The sequence below is a fragment of the Galeopterus variegatus genome, unplaced genomic scaffold (genome assembly GCF_000696425.1).
Source record: "Galeopterus variegatus unplaced genomic scaffold, G_variegatus-3.0.2 Scaffold516, whole genome shotgun sequence".
Classification (NCBI taxonomy): domain Eukaryota; kingdom Metazoa; phylum Chordata; class Mammalia; order Dermoptera; family Cynocephalidae; genus Galeopterus; species Galeopterus variegatus.
In genome coordinates, this window is record NW_007726627.1 from 1 (window position 1) to 18,778 (window position 18,778).

Here is an 18,778-nt window from a genome sequence, read left to right on the forward strand (position 1 = left end):
GAGCTAAAAATAAATAAATTAATTCACTCACATACACACACACACACACACACACACACACTAAACCGGGGGCGGGGAGGAAGCTGTAACAACTACAATTTTTTTTTTTTTTAAGTTCCTACAACAAGCAAATGGAAAGGACATGCCTGGGTGGGTGGGGGGAGAGGGAGGAGGGAGGGAGGTTTTGGTGATGGGACATTGTATATTGACAAAATAAAAAAATAATTAAAAATAAATAAATAAATAAATAAATACATATCGGGCAAAAAAATAAAAAATAAAACTTAAAATCACACTAAGATTTTTAGGATGCCCTCTAAGCAATACCCGTGTCTGCTGCCCATTATCTTGCCCCTAGAAACACCACATTCTATTAGCCACCTCCATAGATCTCCCCTGGTTGTCATTCCAAACTTGCTGTCCTTGCAGCAATCACGCCATCTAGATTCTGACAATTAAGGGCTGCAACCTGGCTCTGCTGTTTTGTGATTCCATCATACTTAAAGGTAGCAGAGAGACCTGTTCTGTAATGTCATCTGTCAGCCTTGACCTTCAGGAGACAGCCACCACTGAGTTTCCCCCTGATGCTGGTGCCCCTCGCCAGGACATTTCTTATCATTCATAGGTGAAGAGTTCTCCCAAGGAGCCCAGTCAGCTGATCCCATGCAGGAGACCTAGTCTAGCACGTCCACTTCCCTGAGTCTTTTGATTCTTTTCTCCACAGTCCGCTCTGACAGTTCTGCCATCTTTGCTTCATTTTATGTAGGCCAACATTTTTTCCAAGTTTCTGGGAGTTATCCAAGCAGCATATTAGTCCCAACTCCTGGGACCCTTGCAATGGAGCTCAATCCTGAGTGGTAGGAGAGCCCCCTTATTGACGAACTCTCCCTTATCCAGTTTTATATTCCAGCGCTTTGATCCCATACCATCGTGACTCGTTCCAGGCATACCCAGTTCCTGACAGCATGTATTAGCCAGGTTCTGAGCTACTTTGGTGTAGAATCCCTTTCATCCCATAGCAGGCTCTCTTCTCCCCCAGTCAGGTTCTGCTGACATTTGACCCTAATTGTGAATCTTGTGGCCAGGAGTGGAGGTGGAGGCAGATCCCGAGGAGAACAAGCATTGTCTTATACAGTGCTGTCTTACTATGTAGTCTTCAGGCTAGGGGGATTCTTCAAGCTAGAGGGATCTGCTATCCTCTCACAAGGCGGTGTGGACCACTTCTGCAGTCCTAGAGGATTCAGGGGAATACAGCAGTTTAAAGTCTTAAAGTGCATCTACTAGACATCTACAGCCTAAGCCTTAGGGTCCCATTCTTTCCTTATCAAAGCCCTGAATTTATCTTCCCACCAGATCAACTCTTCTTGGTTCTTTTCTTTCACGTCATAAAAAAGAAGCATTTATTGATAGCACTGGGCTGAATGCTGGGACATAAAGAGATATGACTAGTGCCTTCTTTCAGGGGGCTTCAGTACATGCTGGCAAGCAGAAAGATGTACATTAAAACATATAAATACAAAGGGATCACTGTTTAAGCCAAATCCTTTGAAGTCACTGCCCCTGCCTCTGAAGCACACACGGAAGCTTCCATGATTCACACTGCAGAGGGAAGCTGTCTTCACAAGGGACATCACATAAAATGAGGATTTAGAGTCTATTCTCCACTCACTGTGTCATTTCAGAACGATTGCTCCTCCCTTGTTCAATTCCGCCTTCAAATTTCTTAGCCATAGACTTTACTGTTTATTCTGACATTTCCATCTTCTGCTTACCCCTGAGATTTGTCTCACTCTGCTCACTTAGAATGGAGCCACCTTGGCTCTCCTCAGTGAGGTCAGAATTGCCATCCTGAGGCTGTCCTAGCTTGAATTCGGGCTCCCCATCTGTCACCTCACAGCTGAGAAGTATGGATCTACGAACTCACAGACATGCCAACCTGTGGAAAAGCTGACGACTAGTGAATCTGTTCCGATCTAGTTCAGGACACCTTTGTCTGTGTTTGGCAAGTAGGCTAGGAACTAGAGACTCATCTCAGACTAAAAAGAGAACAGACAGTAAATAGCAAGGGCAAGGGAAGATGACGATCTAGTTCAGGACACCTTTGTCTGTGTTTGGCAAGTAGGCTAGGAATTAGAGACTCATCTCAGACTAAAAAGAGAACAGACAGTAAATAGCAAGGGCAAGGGAAGATGAAAAAACTCCAGGAAGACAACAGACACCACAGCCACTAAAACAAAGACATCCGTTCCCAACAATAGGTAAAGAAGTGCCACCTTGACTTAGATGGCCCTCCTTGCTGCTCCCACGATGTTCTTCTCAGTGCTCCTGAGGTCTCACCCTCCTAGCTTTCTATCCAGCACTGTAGCTAGGGATTTCCTATCCGTCTCTTTCACTACCTTGTACATGCTTTGAGAGCTGAAACCTGCTTATGCACCTCCCCACATCTGTTGGCCCCACTTGGGGGTTGGATGGGAAATGTCTTCTTTATGAAGAAAGGCAGGAAACACTCCTGACAGAGATGTCCAAGGCTCAAACATATGTGAATCCAGGGTAACTCAAAGAAACAGGCCAAACCACAAGGAACTGAGAACCAAAGTAATTTCTGCCAGAGTAGACAGACATAGGAAGCAGCCAGGACAGCCAAGCACCACGAGAACTGGGCAGGGGCTAGAAGTTCCAAAAAGCACATAGTCAGTGATTCACAGATGCAATGAACCCACAAGGACCTTAAAGGTCATGTGATATGATTGAGGCCCTGAGAGCTGAAGAGCAGGACTTGTCTGCCCTCCACTCCCAGTGATAAGAACAAGCAGGATTTGGCTTTCAGAGAAACTGGAAAACTAGCAGAAGAAAAAGACTCAGGAAATTTGAAACTAGAGAGCTGGGTACCAGTAGAGTTCAAGGTAGGCCTTGGTCATAAGATGTAAGGCGAGGATTCAATTAATCAACAAAATAAAAAGTCAGCACAGCAAGGCCTTACCAAACGCATTATCAGGCAAAATGCAGATAAGTAGAAATATTTGTTAAATGGAAGGATGGACAAATAAAAAGGACATAAGATGTCACCAGGTTAGGATTCCTTAAATTCCTTCCTGCCAGGAATCAGGTTGCTTCCAGATTCTAGACAAGGGCTGAGTTTCCAAGTGACAACAAAGTAGCCCGTGCTGTGGTGATTCTCCACACCATAGGGTTAAGAACATAGAGGAGCTTAGAGTTAGAGGAGACGGTACGAGAGCCAACAGGTATATGAAAACTGTGTTATCCCAGGTCTACCTTCAGCTATAAATGTGAGTAGAGTGATCTTATACTCACCCTTTCAACCTGACAGCCAGCAATAACTCATCAGCCACGTGAATGTGCAATCTTGGAAGTGGATCCTCCAGCCCCAATCCAGGCATCACAGCTCACACCAAGTAGAATGGAGATAAGCTATTTCCTCCAGGCCCTGCCTCAACTGCCAAAAATGAGCAAATAAATCAATTTGTTGATTTCAGTCACATCACTCTGGGATGGTTTGACATACAGCAATAGACATCCAAATCCACCCTGCTGTCCTTTCTCTCTCGTTATTTCTTACATCTGTCCTTCCTCTCCATCCCTCTTGCTACTTGCTTATTTCAGGTCCTCATCATGTCCAGCTACAACAGATTCTAGCCGGTTTCCTGCCTTTGCATTGCTTCCTCCCCCTGACATCCCCCACTTCCCAAAGTCATATTCTCAATCTATTCTTCAGAGTGTTTTTTCTAAAACATAAACCTGCTTAAAACCCTTCAGTGGCCTCCCTTTGCCTTCAGAATAAAATCCAATCTTCTAAAATGGGCACATTAGGCCTTTTTGGTCAGGGTCCTGTTTAGTCATTCAGCTTTCAAAGCATCCCTCTCCTCCACTCAGCTCTGGAGTCATGATGATCTACTTGAGTTCCCCAATGGGCCATGTACAAGTAGTCTCGGGTTTCTGTGCATTTGAAGATGCACTCTCCACCTAGAATGCCATCGCTCTCACCTTTGCCAGCCTAATGACTGTGGGTAGTAAAAACAGCTCTGGTACCACCTGTTTCGGTAAGCTTTTCCTCATATCTCTCCTCTCCCAACCTCCGTCTTTCTCTTTCTCTTCTGTCCCACTCCTACCCTAGGAGGGGTGACTTTTCTGTGTTGCTATAGAACCCTCTGCATGCCTCCTTATAGCTAATAACACTATTATATTTGTATACTTACTTTCCTTCCTCCACTCTATTATTATAGGTTCTCTAATGGTAGGAAAGTTACCTTTTATATGTGAATCCCCAAAGCACAGCAAACTGAACAGCACAAGTAGATACAACTCAGAATATTTTGTTGAGTATATGAATACAAATCATTGCAAAGGACATTTGATATTTGTTGTCCAGTCTCCAGGTTCTCTTGTTCTGGAAACATTACTCCCAATGTCCTTTGGAAAACCACTTCTGCTCTAGTCTATTTATGAGGTTTGCATGGGACTGATCCCACCTCTGATTGCAAGAGTAAGTTCCCATTGGCTCAAGCCAATTACTATTTCCTATCTCCCTTGCCCCATGATTGGTTCAGGGGTGGGAATTTTACCCAAGTGAAGCCAAGAGGACAAGAAGACACGTAGATGAGGCTTCAAGGAAAGATGGTCTTGCAGTCTTTATTAAATTTGCTACTCTAAAGACGTGAAGCTTGCAGCAGCCTTCCTCTGCAGCATCTTGCAACCAGGGTAAAGAATCCCAGAGCTGCTGGGAATAGGGGTCAGGAGATGCTGCCATAAACACCTGAGAAAGGACCCAGCCTAGAGAAAGCACTGTAGGGAGGAGACTCTTGCTGACACAGTTTCTTCTCTCAGTCAGGTCAACTGGATGCCGTACCAGACATCTCACTGGTGTAAAATAGTAGCTTCCCATTTCTGCTTAAGTCTGAGTGTCTTGTCATGGTCTCCACCCTGAAGAAGTTCATGGTGTAGCAAAAATCAATCACAGTTTATGATAATCAGCCTTGTTATTTTATACTATTGCCTCAAAAACTATTTAATTTTACATATTATTGTTTCATTGTATTAGCTTCCAAACTAGATTGTCTGCAGTGTTGGGTCCAGGTGTTAGGTCTTCTCCACTAGAATGTGCATTTACAAAAGACACTTAATACATTGATTGTGTGAAAATTAAATGAAGACCAACCAAATGAGAACAAAGCAAAGGTTATGTATTCAGAGCTTGCTATGACAAGGGAGTCAGCCAACATTACTCGCATTTTGGCAGAGACTCAAAGGCCCACGGTGGTGTGTGTGAGCTTTATAGTGGAAAAGGGAAGTTTCAGGTATGCCTTGATTGAAGGCTGTTGGCATGGGGAAGTTGCAGGCAGGCTAACTAGAGGTGTGGCATCCTATGAGATTGATGCTATGGTCTGGATATATCTTGTCTCCATCAAAAATTTTACAATTTAATTGTCAGCGTAGCAGTGTTGAGACATGGTGCCTTTAAGGTGTGATTCGGTTGTCATGATGGATTTCTTGCAAGACTAGGTTAATTCTCTAGAGACTGGATTAATTCTCATAGGAACAAATTAGCTCTGGCAAGAGGGGTTGTTATAAAGCGAGGCTGTCTTGTGTTTGCCTCCCTTCTCTCTGCACACAACTGCTTCCTTTCCACTTTCTGCCATGAGTCGAAGCAGCAGGAGGCCCTCACCAGATGGGCTGCCCATTCTTGGACATCCCAGACGCCAGCATTGTGAGCCAAATAAACTTCTTTTCTTTATAAATTACTCAGTCTCAGGTATTCTGTTATAGCAACACAAAATGAACTAAGACAATTGGTGAGCAGGGCATATTTGACTTTCTCTGGTTGGTCCTAAGTTGGGAGGAGGGACAAAAATTTGGGAAGCTTCCAGTTATTAATCAAGTGCTGGCCATTTGGGGCCAATTGTTACAGAGACCACTGTTTGGCTTCCAGGATTGTTACTGGAGATAAGTTACTCCTATAAGTCTGACTTACAGCAGGCTGGCTTCCTGGGCTAGTTGCTGCAGTTGTGGGTCAGAGTTCTATTGTATATGTGACCTGGCCATTGTCTGTTTGAATATTCAGTCTCTCAATTGGTTGAATCTCCTTTCCCTAACCTACATCAAGAAATAGACTTCTCAAGAATAGTTGGAAATTATTGTCTCTCTTGCTGAAACTTAAAAGAAAATATGTGTCTAGTATTTTTATTCCCTTAAGGGCTAATTCAAATCCAATCTGGATTTGGAGAATAAAATCCAATCTGTGGTGAATATTTAAGACAGGTTCAAAAAGAGAAAAACAAGTCTACCTGGGTCAAGCACACAATAATTGATTTGGATTCTGTACCTAGTGGTGAAAGACAGAAGCTGTAAGGGCATTTCTCAACCTGTGCAGTGTGTCTTCAGAGCTTCTTCAGGTGAAACCAAAATGCTAGTGAAAATTAGAAATGAAAAAAGTCTTCCTCATTAGGCAGAAGTTCTAGCAAATTATTGATACATTTTGCATATGAAATAATGATACCAATTATAGATGTTACCTAAGTACAGCCATATATTCAGTGCTGGAGGGTATTTTTTAGATTGAATTTAAGGGACTTAAAAAGTACATAACAAATTTTTTAACAAAAGAGGAGCAACATTCTGGGATAAGTTTAACTTTGTAACAATTCTTCTTTTAAGAGATAGAAAGCTTATCAAGAAGAAAGTCTTTTGATAACCAATTTGATGATGTTACACTACATTTTCACAGTATATGTTCATAAACTTTAATTACTGGAATTAAAAGAAAGCAGCACATATGGTAAAACTATCTTAAAATGTAAAGTGACAGATGTCTATAAATATTAAAATTCTGTTATCATCAGTATAGTTCATTAATTATGTATCATTTGATCTTAAAAACAGGAATGATATTTATTCGCAAACGTTCAACCATTTAATGAATACCACCTTCTACGAGGAAAATAAGATATAACAAGATGAGGCCTTTTTCAGGTATTATTTTACTTTTAATAATCATGCAATCAGAAGTATTGTATTGATTTTTAATACACTTTCATAGTGTGAATATTGCAAACCAGAGCTTCATTTGGATTTAAATATACTGAATATCCTCAATGTTTTTTCTGAGGATTGAAGAGAAACTGTGTAATTTGTAAGACCATGTATATTGATAGGACATAATTGGGATTTGTTTGATCTATTTGATATCAACAGTAATAGCAGAGTAAACAAAATAGTAATGTTCAGGTTTCCTTCTAGAGATCCTTTTTAGGGACTCAGGAAGGATGAGTTATAGCTTCCTCTCAAAGTTATCTAAGCCAGGGCTTCTCAAACCTTAATGTGCGTACATATCTCCTGGGGATCTGAACAGTAATAGCAGAGTAAACAAAATAGTAATGTTCAGGTTTCCTTCTAGAGATCCTTTTTAGGGACTCAGGAAGGATGAGTTATAGCTTCCTTTCAAAGTTATCTAAGCCAGGGCTTCTCAAACCTTAATGTGCGTACATATCTCCTGGGGATCTAGGTGAAGGGTAGGGCTTAAATTTGCATTTTTAAAGAGATGCTATAAAAAAGAATGAAAGTCTGCCATTCACAACAGTGTGGATGAGCTTGGAGAAAATTATATTAAGTGAAACGAGCCAGGCACAGAAAGAGAAATACTGAATGTCCTCCCTCACAGGTGGAAGCAGAGAGAGAGAAAGAGAGAAAGAATATGTCAAACTTTCAGAAGGAGAGAACATAATTGTGGTTACTAGAAGTGGGAAAGGAGGGGGGATTGGCAAGAAATTGGTTAATGGATACAAGGAATGACTATGTTTTGTAATGATGAACATGCTAATTATCCTGAATTGATCATCACACATTATACATGGATATTGATATTCAACTCTGTACCCCACAAATATGTGTAATTATGTTTCAATAAATAAATAAATGAATAAATGAATATATAAAAATAATGAATGAGTGAATATATAAATATAATAATGAATAATATATAATAGCAATGAATGAATAAATGAATATATAAAGAATAAATGAATGCATGAATGAATAAATAAATAAATGAATAACAGTAATTTCAAAAAATAAATAAATAAAAATGAAGAGATTCTAGACTGCTAGTCCCAGGACTTGAGTAACATGATCCAGACCCTCAGCCACCCAAAGATCTTTAATGTGTTTCTTATCTATCAAAACTTTTATATATGGTGGCTTGTAAAATATTTCACAAGCATCTCTAAAGAACAGTGTTCATAATTTATTAGTCCTTTAGCATTGATTCCTTTAGGGAAATCTGTTCTTCAGGGAAGTTTCCCAGTGCAAATCTATCAACCTGGCAGGGAAGTTATTGCCTGTCATTGACCACACAGCACAGATGGGGAGAACTCAGTGTCTTGGCTCTGAGAAGCATAGCTGTTTAAACTGGTTATCCTAAGGGTGCAAACTGAAGGACCTGATAATTTAAATAAAGGAAGCACTGTACTATGAAATACCTCTGAAGTAGTCCAGTAAAAGATTTCTACTTGCCTTTTCAAATTATGCGTAAATAAGCGAACTTGCTTTGGGCTATATAGTTTTATGTGATTAAATTAACTCTTCTGAACAGGGGAGTTGGCATGGAGATAAAAGCTGACCCATCAGCATTCACCTGTCTCTACAGGCAGAAAGGAGCTGAATAGATACCTCTCCTTTACCCCCAATATGGTGATGGAAGGTGGGGCTGTTAAGTGTTGATTGGATCACAGGGACTGTGCCCTTGTGAGTGGATAGATCCATTCATGGAGCAATGAGCTGCTGGTTTAACAAGTTGTCATGGGCAAGTTTCTCGTGGCTTTATAAGGAGAGCAAGTGAGAAAGTTAGCTGTGTAGCTCTTGCCATTCTCACCATATACTATTCTCTGTTGCCAAGCTCTCTGTATAGAGCCCCCACCAAAAGAATGCCCTCACCAGATGTGACTTGGACTTCCCAGCTTCCAAATCTGTAAGAAATAAATTTCATTTCTTTATAAATTACCCAGTTTCAGGTATTCTGCTATAAGCAACAGAAACCAGACTAATACACTATGCCAGACTTTTACCTCTTCTTTCCTAGTCCAAATGTGCCTGACCTGTATACAGTTCCTCAAGGCAGAGGTGGATGACTGGCAAAATTATCCAAATATTACATGAAAGGAATGGGAACTAACTCTTTGGTCTGAGCTCCCTTTCTATTTTTTCACATTAAATATTTCCTGTCCTTCAAGGCCCAGGTGAATGTCACCTCCTCCTCGGAGGCTTCCTGGCTGCCCTCTGCTGACCATGCTCATGCTCTGTCCCTGTAAGAAGCAGCTGTTGCTCTCAAGGCACTCCCGGCTGTCCACCTGGTGTTGTACACAAGTACTCAGTCTCCCCTAAAAGACTGAAAGCTGGGTCAAGCCCGTGGTGCACTCGGGAGAGTGTGGTGCTGGGAGCGCAGCAGCACTCCCGCTTTTATTAGTTCATAAAATGAGTTGGGAAACATCCCCCCTTTTTCTATTTAAAAAAGAGTTTTTATATCATTCAGAAAAACATTTGTTTTACACTTAACACTTCTAGGGTTGGGTTTTTTTAATGAGTTCGTTTTTAACTTCTAATAAAATTCTTCCATGATTTTTGATATATGCAGGTTTTCTGTTCCTTTTCAAGTCCTTTTTAATAACATATTTATTTTAGAAAATTTTCCATTTTATCTTTTTTCCCATTTATTGTCATTAAGTTGTGAATAGCATTCTCTCATGATTTCAAAACCTCTACTCCCTCTTTGGCAGTGACTCTCATTTCAGTCCTGTATATTGTGTGTGTGCTTTATCTTATTTTTTCCTGCTCAATCTTGCTTGCAGTCCTTTCCATTTTGCTAGTTTTTTACAGTGAATCAGTTTTGAGCTTTGTAATCCTCTCTATTCTTTCTTTGTTTTCTGTTTCATCAATTTATACTTCCCATTAATTCCTTGCATCTACTATTTTGGGGTTTAGTCTTTTGAGTGTTTATCTCATTAGTTTTCAGTCTTCTCTTTTTTAAGATATAAGCATCTAAAATTATACATTTCCCACTTACTACACTTTTGATGTACCCCACATCTTTTTTTCTCAAAATCTTATTTATTTTTGATTATACATATTTACGGGATACAGAGTTGACTATCACTATTTGTGTAGAGTCTGTGATGATCAAATCTGTATGATTAGCATGTTCATCATTACAAATCGTAATTACTCTTTGTAACCCTTGTCTACCCCACACCTTTTTATACGTATCATATTCATGATCATTCAGGTACATACTTATCTTCTAAGTAAAGTAACAGTTTTGGGTTGTGATACAGAGGATGTATTCTGCCTCTAGAACAAGTTATTGAATCACTCTGTACCTCAGTTTAATTATCTGTAAAGTGGAGATAAATGATAGTCTTTACTTGATGGGGTCATTATGAGGATTAAATTAGCTAATACATGTAAAATGCTTAGAAGAGTGCCTGGCACGTAGTAAATGCTTATTTAGTGTTAGCCATTATCGTTCTATTATGATTTTTCTACTCTTTAGCTTTTAGAAGTTTTTAAAAATTTTTCTAAAACTTTGTTGACTATTTGTTATTAATTTTGAATTAATTGTACTAAGGTAAGAGAATGTGGCCAATATGATGAAAATGTTTTGATCCATATCAAAATTCCAATGTCATTTTTCACAGAAATAGAAAAAAAATTCTTAATTTTTTTCTTAATTAAAAAATTTTTTTTTAGTTTGTATGAAACCACAAAAGACCCTGAGCAGCTAAAACAATCTTCAGCAAAAGGAACAAAGCTGGAGGCATCACACTACGTGACTTCAACCTATATTATAAAGCAATTGTAATCAAAACAGCACAGCACTGGTGTAAAAACAGACTCTTAAGCAATGGAACAGGATAAAAAGCCCAGAAATAAAACTCACACATTTATGGTCAGTTTATTTTTGAGAAAGGTGCCGAGAACACACAATGGGGAAAAGACAGTCTTTTCATTAAATGGTGTTGGGAAAACTAGTTACCACATGCAGAAGAACAAAAGTAGTCCCTTATCTTAGACCATGCACAAAAATCAACTAAAAGTGGATTAAAGATTTAAATGTAAGACCTGAAACTGTAAAATTACTGGAAGAAAACACAGGGAAAAAGCTCCAAGCTCCATGACATTCCTCTGAGCAAGGATTTTTGGGATATGACCCCAAAAGCTCAGGCAACAAAAGCAAAAATAGACAATGGGATTACATCAAACAAGCTTCTGTACAGCAAAATAAACAATGAACAAAGGGAAGAGACAAACCACAGACTGGGAAAAAATACTTGCAAATTATACATCTGATGAGGGATTAATATATAAAATATATAAGAAATTCAAACACTTTAATAGCAAGAAAACAACCTGATTAAAAAATGGGCAAAGAACTTGAACAGACACTTCTCAAAAGAAGACATACAAATGATCGACAGGTCTATGAAAAAACGCTCAGCATCAGTAATAATGAGGGAAATGCAAATTAAAGCCACAATGAGATAGCACCTCACACTTGTGGGAATGGTTTTTATCAAAAAGATAAAAGATATGTCAGTGAGCACGTGGAAAAAGGCAACCCTTGTACTGTTGATGGAAATGCAAATTGGTACAGCCATTATGGAAACAGTATAAATGTTCCTCAAAAACTAAAAACAGAACTACCATATGATACAGCAATCCCACTTCTAGGAACATATCTAAAGGAATTGAAAGGAATGTGCTGAAGAGATATCTGTACTCCCAAGTTCATTGCAGCATGAATGAATGGATAAAGAAAATGTGATACAGTAGTTTCCCCTTATCCTTGGGGCACACATTCCAAAGCCCCCAGAGAATGCCTGAAACTGTGGTTAGTACCAAACCCTAAATACACTATGTTTTTTCCTATACACACATATCTGCGATAAAATTTATTTTATAAATTAGGCAAGTAAGAGATTGACAGCAACGGGCCGGCCCGGTGGCGCACTGGATAGTGCGCCGCTTGGGAAGCGTGGCGGCGCTCCCGCCCGAGGGTTCGGATCCCACATACGGACCGGTTCCCGCTCACTGGTTGAGCGAGGCGCGGGAGCAGCGCCGAGGGTTGCGATCCCGTTGCCGGTCCCCGGTCCGGTACGGGGGCAACACTGAGGGTTGCGATCCGTTGCCGGACACGGAAAAAAGACAAAAGACAAAAAAAACAAAAAGAAAAAAGAGATTGACAGCAACAACTAATAATAAAATAGAACAGTTACAAGAATATACTCTAATAAAAGTTAGGTGAATATGGTTTCTCTCTCCCTCTCTCTTTTTCTCAAAATACCTTATTGTACTATACTGTAGGTAGCCAAAACCTTAAAGAGTGAAACCATGGATAAGGGGGGACTACTGTATATACACAAAATGGGATACTATTCAGCCTTTAAAAGAGAATAAAATTTTGTCACTTAGAGCAACATGGATGAATCTAGAGGATACTTAGTCTAAGTGAAATAAGCCAGGCACGGAAAGACAAATATCACATGATCTCACTTATATGTGGAATCTAAAAAAAGTTGAATTCATAGAAGTAGGGAGTAGGAAAAAAAAAAAGAAGTAGGGAGTAGAATGGTGGTCACCAGAGTCTGGTTGGGGGAAGAGGAGGGATAGATCGAGGGAATGGGGGAGGCCTAATCAAAAGGTACAAAGTTTCAGCTAGACAGGAAGAATAAGTTTTGAGATCTATTGCACAGCAGCGTGACTATAGCCAATAATAATGTACTGTATATTTTAAAATAACTAAAAGTAAATTTCAAATGTATCACCACAAAATGTTAGGTAAGTGAGGTGACGGATATGTTAATTATCTTGATTTAATAATTTAATTTCATATACACACACATATATATAAGCATCATTATACTCTATAAATGTAATTATGGTTTCTCAACTAAAATAATATTAATAAAAAATGTTTTATTATTTGTTGGTATTTTCTTTGTGACCCTAACATTTTGCTTGTATGCCTAAAAATGATGTCTGTTCTCCAGTTGCGGGGCTTAGGGTTTTTTATATGGCCTTTATATCATGTTTCCTGTGTTATTAAAACCTTAAATGTCTTTTGTAAACTTTTATTTTCTTGATCTATCAATTACAGAAAGTAATGTGGTAAAAATTTGATTATGGTAATTTTTTGTTTATTGTGCACAGCTTTCTATCAATATTTGCACTTTATATTTGAGGCTATGTTATTAGATGTGCTATGGTTTGAATGTCCTCTCCAAAACTCGTGTTGAAATTTAACTTCCATTTTAACAGCATTAAGAGGTGAGGACTTTAAGAGGTAATTAGTTCATGAGGGCTCCACCTTTATGAATGGATTAATGCCAATATTGTGGAGGTGGGTAAGCAATTTCAGGAGTTTGTTCCCATTTTCATCTCGCATGCTCCCTTGCCTTTCCACCCTCTTGCCTTCTGCCATAGGATAATGACGCATGAAAGCTGTCACCAGATGCTGCGCCACGCTCTTGAACTTCTCAGCCTCTAGAACTGTGAGCCAAATGAACTATGTTCTTTATAAATTGCCCAGTTGGAGATATTCTGTTAAAGCAACACAAAACGGACTAAGCCACAGGTCATACAGTTTCAGAATTGCATTTTTAGATAAATCACTCCTTGTCCATTACTTGAGTACTTTCTTTATCTTGAGATATTCTGTTAAAGCAACACAAAACGGACTAAGCCACAGGTCATACAATTTCAGAATTGCATTTTTAGATAAATCACTCCTTGTCCATTACTTGAGTACTTTCTTTATCTCCAATATGCTTTTTGCCTTCAACTCTTAGATGCCCCATAGTGGTACAACCCACAAGTTTTGTTGTTTTGGTTTGGTTTTGGGTAATATATATGTTTGGTTTCACTTTTTTGATTCTTTACTCTCAACCTTTCTGTGTTATTAGATAAATCTCTTCTAAACAGAATACAGCAAGAATTTTTAAAATACAATTTTTAACTGACATTGTATTTATTTATATTTGTTAGAACTACTAATATATTGGATTTATTTCTACAGCCTTATTTTTGTGCTACTTCCCATGCTTTTTTTGCTTATTTCTCCTTTCCCATCTCCTAGTGAATTAATCGTTTTCATCGTCCCTCACTTTTATTCTCAAAATATATTTAAGTTATATGTTCTACTTTTATTCTTTTAATAATTACCCTTAAATTTTCAAAATGTGTGACTTAAAATCAAAAGTTAACCAATTTCTTTATTCTTTTCCAAAACATCACTAGGATTTTAAAATGCATTTTAACGCTCCCATAACCTTATATACTATTTTTTCCATTAGTTTGGCTACAGTATTGTTTTTATACCTTTAAATTCATCATAATTATTGTTTCTGTTGTTATTTGACATGGTCGTGTTGTTTAGATTTAGCCAAACCTTTATGAATTTCTTTGCTTTCTATCTGTTCTTGTAACTTGGTCTTTTCTTCTCAGTGCAATTTTCTTCTTTCTAAAGAGGAAAATGAAATGGTTCTTTCAGTGACTCTTGTGGTCCAGGTATTCCTAAGTCAGGAAATGAACATAAACTGGTGTTGTTGGGCTGGGATCATGGGTTTTTTCATAATCTTTTTCACTGAGGTTACTTCCTTTCAAGGGTCTCAGATTTATGGGTGATCTTAGTTTGTCCCTTCTGTCAACACCAGGCAAAGGCCCCATCTTTTGTGCCTGCATGAGAGTTAAACCCAAGTCCCTAATACTCCAAGAGACGCTTGTCTGTGGCCACTTCAGACCATGTGCTCATAGCTCTGGTTTTCAGTTCTAAATATTTTTCTGGATAATGCTTTCCTGACACTCAGCTCTACATTTTAGAGAATATTTGTTCTATTTTTATAAGCATTTGCAGGAGTTTTTGGAGGAGGATTTCCAATATATTACATCCACAATATTGCCAAAGCTCAAGTCTTAGATGTACACCTTACTTCACAAAATTTTCCTTTCTGGACTAGAATCATATTTTAAATCAAACCTCTCTCTGTGACACTATCATATATAACTTTTCTCTCTCTCAAAAGGCTTCAGTAAATTTTAAAATATATTATATTAAAATAAAATCTTTCAAAATAACTATTAATAACTTTTACACTGAGCAGCACATCTCTCATTCTCTCAGAAACAATAAGGAGATCATTTTTTCATTGATGAGCTTCTATTATAGCTTTCCTTTTTTATGTAAACGTAATTTCAGAGACAAGTTTGTTGCTGCTATTGTGAAATCTGGATTCACTATGAACATTTAAAATACTAAAGAGTTCATAGAAATAAAATGTTTTTGCACTAGACAGGCAGGCTGTCAATAGTTAAAAAATATGTATTCTGGCAAATCTCTCTCCCAAGAACCTTATGAACCAGTTATTCCTGTGTGGAATGTATATTACAAACTCCTGAACATTCTAAAGGTATAAATTGCTTTTCAGAAGATCTTCAGCAATAAGTTTTCTAGCAATAAGTTATGTATAGGGGCAGTCTCCAAAGGACCTAATTTTATGTGTACACACACACACATACAGGTTTGTTTTTTAGTCAAAGTACCTGGAAAAGAATAATGTTGGGCTCAATTCTCCCCTTCTGGGCAAGGAACAATTGTAAAAGAGAGAGAAAGTTACAAACAAAAAACAAACAAACAAAAAAAACCCTCCCCCATTGATGTGACCCCTGCTGTGATCAAGCTAAAGAAAAGACATTTCTAGGTCATGAATGTCAGCATCTTAGAAGTGTCCAAGTGCTCAATAAAATATTAGCAAATCTAATTCAACAACACATCAAAATAGTATACATCATGATCAAAGTGGAATTTATCTCGATGGCATGCAAGGCTGGTTTAACATACACAAATCATTTACAACCAATTAATTTTTTTTTTTTTTTTTTGTCTTTTGACTTTTTCCGTGTCCGGCAACGGATCGCAACCCTCAGTGTTGCCCCCGTACCGGACCGGGGACCGGCAACGGGATTGCAACCCTCGGCATTGCTCCCACGCCTCGCTCAGCCAGTGAGCGGGAACCGGTCCGTATGTGGGATCCGAACCCTCGGACGGGAGCACCGCCGCGCTTCCCAAGCGGCGCACTATCCAGTGCGCCACCGGGCCGGCCCCGACAACCAATTAATTTTTGCCAAAGGTGCCAAGAACACACAATAGGAAAAGTATAGAATCTTCAAAAATGGTACTGGGAAAACTGGATTTCCTCATGCAAAAAAATGAAATTGGACACTTACCTTAAAAAAATCAATTTGAAGTGGATAAAAACAAAAATCAACTCAAAATGGGTAAAAAAACAAACAAACAAAAAAAAACCTAAATGTAAGACTGGAAACCATAAAACTCCTAGAAGAAAATGTAGAGGGAAAGCTCTTGGACACTGGCCTTGATGATGATTTCTTGGGTATCACACCAAAAGCTCAGGCTACAAAAGTAAAAATAAATAAACGGAACTGCATCAAACTGAAAAGCTTCTGTGCAGCGAAGGAAACAGTCGAGGAACTGAAAAGGCAGCATACAGATTGGGAAAAAAAATTGCTAATCATATATCAAGCAAGTGGTTAAGATCCAAGATTTATAAAGAACTCACACAACTTAATAGCAAGAAAAATATATATCCTGATTTTAAAATGGGCATGTGGCTTGAATAGACATTTCTCAAAAGGTGGCAACACATAGCCAACAGGTGCACAAAAAGGTGCTCAACAGCACTCATCACTGGGGAAATGCAAATCAAAGCCACTGTGAGATATCACCTCACACCTGTTGGGATGGCTATTATCAAAAAGACAAGAGATATCAAGTGTTGGCGAGGGAGTAGAGAAAGAAACCCTGTACGCTGCTGGTGGGAAGGTAGATTGGCGCAGCCACTATAAAAAATAGTATGGAGATTCCTAAAGAAATTAAAAATAGAACTACTATGTGACCCAGCAATCCCTCTTCTGGGAATATACCAAAAGGAAATGAAATCACTACCTGGCAAAGATATCTGTACTCCCATGTTCATTGCAGCATTATCCACAAAAGCCAAGATATGGAAACAATTTCAGGTGTCTATCAATGGACAGATGGATAAAGACACTGTACTATATAGATACACAGTGTAATATTATTCAGCCTAAAAAACATTTTCCACAACATGGATAGATCTGGAGGATGTTATGTTAAGTGAAATAAGCCAGACACAGAAAAATATTGCATAATCTCACTTATATTAAGTGTTATCTTTTTTAAAAGGTCAAATATATTGAGATAGAGAATAAAACAGTGGATATTAGGGTTGGGTGGGAGTGGGGGAGGAAATGGAGAGATGCAGGTCAAAGGATACAAAGTAAAGATTATGTAGGATGAACAAGTCAAAAGATCTAATGACCTGAGGACTGTGGTTATTAATAGTACATTATATTCAGGATTTTTGCTAAATAAATAGATTATAGCTGCTCTTGCCACGTGGGAAAAAACAGGTAACTGTATGAGATGATGGATATGTTCATTTGTTCCGCTATAGTAACCATTTTACTGTATATGTATCTTATAACATCAAGTTGTATACCTTAAGTATACACACTAATATTTATTTCTAAAAAAAACAGAAGTGTCTGGGTAGCTCTGCGGAAAAATCGCAATAGCAAAACCTTAATGGATCCCTCTTCGTGTTTCCCACATTAAGAAAGTAGCCATATGCAGACGGAGCTGCCCCTCTGTGCTTTTTATTATTGCTTTGAGCCATATGATAGCTATAAATGTAGAACTTAACAAATAGCTGTAAAGCAGGCAGGGATAACCAAGACACAAAGTCAAGAAAAAGCTCGATAGTTGTCACAGAACAGCTCCCTGCCATGTGCCTTTCCTTAGAGCTCTTCCCTCGCTCCCTACAGAGGTCACTACTCTCCTGACTTATGAGACAGCATCTTTGCTCTTTATTTTCCCCATGTGTGCATTCTAATCAATATAGAATCGTTTTGCCTATTTATGAACTTTATATGGAACTTTAAATAAAATCACTTGTTTATATTCTTTTGTGACTTGTTTTCCCCTTGCATTCGTTCATCCTGGTTGCTGCGTGTAGCCGTAATTCACTTATTAGGGTTGCTATATAGTAATTACCCTATGCTATACCATCATTGATGGATTTATTCTATTGTTGCTCCACCATATTTTATGACAATAATATCCTCCAAATCCTCTATATTTGCTAATGTGCTCCCCAATCTCTGCACCCCAGGAGTGAACATTTAGCGCTTTAAATGCTTTGGACACACCGTATGTTACTTCTGTCTTTGGCACTCAAGAGAATCTGAAGTTGTTTATATTTTACTTGAAATNTTTATTTTCCCCATGTGTGCATTCTAATCAATATAGAATCGTTTTGCCTATTTATGAACTTCATATGGAACTTTAAATAAAATCACTGTTTATGTTCTTTTGTGACTTGTTTTCCCCTTGCATTCGTTCATCCTGGTTGCTGCGTGTAGCCGTAGTTCACTCACTAGGGTTGCTATATAGTAATTACCCTATGCTATACCATCATTGATGGATATATTCTATTGTTGACCCACCATATTTTATGACAATAATATCCTCCAAATCCTCTATATTTACTAATGTGCTCCCCAATCTCTGCACCCCAGGAGTGGACATGTAGCTCTTTAGATGCTTTGGACACACCATATGTTACTTCTGTCTTTGGCACTCAAGAGAATCTGAAGTTGTTTATATTTTACTTGAAAT